Genomic DNA, 3,178 nt, shown 5'->3' with positions numbered 1-3,178 from the left:
CCTCTGGACCTGAGACTTTCTTCTCGCCTTGAGCAACACCAGGCAGCCCAGCCTGGCTAAATCCCTCTCACTTCCATCCCTTCAAACAGTATGAACAGGGAGCAGTGGGAGCCTCAGTAGTCGCAGATAAACCAATCAGGCCAAAATAAAAACCATAAAGACCCAAAAAAAGTATAAAATTAAACTGTTATTAGAACAGCAACCCACAAAAGTAGGCTAAGATATGCATGCTAAAGCTTAACAGCGTGACTGACTGCTAAAATAAAAGATTTAAATAGGAGGCAGAATCTCCTAACACAATAGATAACAGTTCCAGAATACAATAAAAAAAATCACCCATCATTCTAAGAATTAGGAAAATAAAAATTTGAATGAAAAAAGACTATCAACTAATGCCAACACTGAGATAAAGCAGCTGTTGGAATTATCTGACATAAAACTTTAACACAGTCATCAAAAAACATTTCAACATCAATTATAGATTTTCTTGAAATAAATAAAAACAGAAAACTCAGAAAAGAAATAGAATTTATAAAAAGAACCAGTGGAAACAAATGGAAAATATAGAACTGCTGGCTGGGTTCAATGTAAGACTGGAGATGAAAGAGGATAACATCAGTGAACTTGAGGACAATCAATAGAATTTATCAAATCTGAATAAAAGGCAGAAAAATAGACAAAATATATGTGAACAGAGCCTCAGGAGCCTGTGGGTTAAAAACAAATATACAGCAGTCCTATCATTAGAGTCCCATAAAGAGAGAGAAAAAAGAATGGGACTGAAAGAGTATTTAAAGAAATCATTACTGAAAACTCTCCAAACTTGACAAAAGACACAAACCTTCAATCTAAGGAGTCATGTGAACCCCAAACAGAATAAACGCAAGCAAATCTACACTAAAGCACAGAATCATTAACTTCTGAAAATAGCCAGAGAGACAGCACATGATCTACAGGGGAATACCAATTCAGATGATTTCTTATCTGTAAACATGAAGGCCAGAGCATGCGGCACAATATTTTTCAAGGGCTGAAAGAAAAAAACTGTTAACTTTCTTCTCCAAGAATTAAGGAGTAATTTGCCAGGAACCTCAGATCTCTCCTTTTGGCAACTAATGGTACAACTAGACAGAAAATAAGCAAGGCTACAGATGAATTGAACAAAAAAATTAAGATGAAAAACTTACATAGAACATTCGACCCAACAACAGCATAATGTACATTTTTTTAATTACCCATGGAAAATTTACCAAGATAAGTCATACCCTGACCAGAAAACAAACCTTAAGAAAAATTAAAGAATCAAAATCATAGAGTGTGCTCTCTGACTATAATGAGTCTAGTTAGAAGTCAATAACGGAAATACCACAGGAAAATGTCTCAATACATGGAAAGCAAACAACTAACCACCAAAAAATCCATAAAAAAAGGTAGAAGGAAGAAAATCATAAAGGACAGAAGTCAATAAAATTTAAAAATAGAACAATAGGGACAATCAATGAAACAAAAGCTGTTTCTTCCAAAAAAATTAATAAAATTGACAAACCTCTGCAAGACTGACAAGAATAAAATAAACACAAATCATCAATATCAGAAATTAAACAGGGCATATCATCACAGATTTTATTGCCATTAAAAGAATAATGAGAAAGTATAACAGATAATTTTACATACATTAATTTGACAACTTAAATGTAAGAAATTCCTCAAAAGTTGCAAACTACCGAAACTGACCCAAGATGAAATAAATGTTCTAAATATTCCTATAGCTGTTAAAGAAATTAGATTCATATTTTAAAAGGACAGTAAAAGCAAATCTCTAGCTCCAGCTGGTTTCACTGGTGAATTCAACCAAACATTTAAAGAAGAATTAACACCACTTTTGCAAATTTTATACTACTTATTTCAGACTTAGAAGAAGGGACACTTTCTAATTTATTTTACCAAAGCCAAAGACGGTACCAAAAAAAAAATTACAGGCCAATATCTCTCAAGAATTTACATGACTCTTTCTCATCTTGCAAGATGGCAGATGAAAAGGCTGATAAGCCAGATACTAAAAAGAAGCAACTCAAAGCCAAGAAGGCTGATGGTGACAGAGTGAAAAAGGGTGACCTCAAAGCTAAAAAGCCCAAGAAAGGGAAGCCTCATTGCAGCTGAAATCCTGTCCTTGTCTGAGGAAGTGGCAGATATTCCCAATCTACTATGTATTGCAGAAGGGCCAGGTACAAGAGGAAGTACTTAGCCACTAAATCCAAAGTTGAAAAAAAAAAAAAAGAAGGAGAACGTGTGGGGTGACAAGTAGAGTGGTACTCGGGTAGTTAAACTTCACAAAATCCCTAGATATTACTCTACTGAAGATGTGCCTCGAAAGCCGTTGAGCCACAGCCCAAAACCCTTCAGTCAGCACTTGAGAAAACTGCAAGCCAGAGTCACCCCCAGGACCATTCTCATCATTCTTACTGAGTGCCACAGAGGCAAGAGGGTGGTCTCCCTGAAGCAGGTGGCTAGTGGCTTGTTATTTGTGACTGGACCTCTGGTCTTCAATTGAATTCCTCTACAAAGAACACACCAGAAATTTGTCATTGCCATCTCAACCAAAATTAATATCAGTAACGTAAAAATCCCAAAACATCTTACTGACACTTACTTCAAGAAGAAGCGGCTATGGAAGCCCAGACACCCAGACACCAGGAAGGTGAGATCTTCAACACAGAAAAAGACAAATACGAGACTACAGAGCAGCACAAGATTGATCAGAAAACTGTGGACTCGCAAATTTTCCCCAAAATCAAAGCTATTCCTCAGCTCCAGGACCACCTGCATCTGTGTTTGCACTGACAAAGGGAATTTATCCTCACAAATTGGTGTTCTAAATTTCTTAATAATCCAATTACATAATTGATAACAAAAAAGAATTTACATGAAATACCATCAACAAAAATATTAGTAAACCCAATCTAACAATATGCATAAAAAGAACTTTCCTGCATTACCAAATGACATTAATTCCAAGTATGTAAGACTGATTAAACACTTGAATATCATTCAGTGTAATCCATTGAATGAAGAAATGCCTGAGACTGGGTAATTTATAAATGAAAAAGGTTTAATTGACTCACAGTTCTGCAAGGTTGAGGAGGCCTCAGGAAACTTACAATCATAGCAGAAGGGGAAG

At 35.8% G+C, this 3,178-nt stretch overlaps 1 pseudogene; it reads left to right on the top strand.

Moving 5' to 3' along the window:
- The first annotated feature begins 2,025 nt into the window (after nt 1-2,025).
- LOC126949995 (60S ribosomal protein L6-like) lies at nt 2,026-2,876 on the top strand (annotated as a pseudogene).
- Nucleotides 2,877-3,178: the final 302 nt, after the last annotated feature.

This window comes from Macaca thibetana, chromosome 3, assembly GCF_024542745.1.
Source record: "Macaca thibetana thibetana isolate TM-01 chromosome 3, ASM2454274v1, whole genome shotgun sequence".
NCBI classification, from domain to species: domain Eukaryota; kingdom Metazoa; phylum Chordata; class Mammalia; order Primates; family Cercopithecidae; genus Macaca; species Macaca thibetana.
This window is presented reverse-complemented; position numbering and strand designations above follow the sequence as displayed.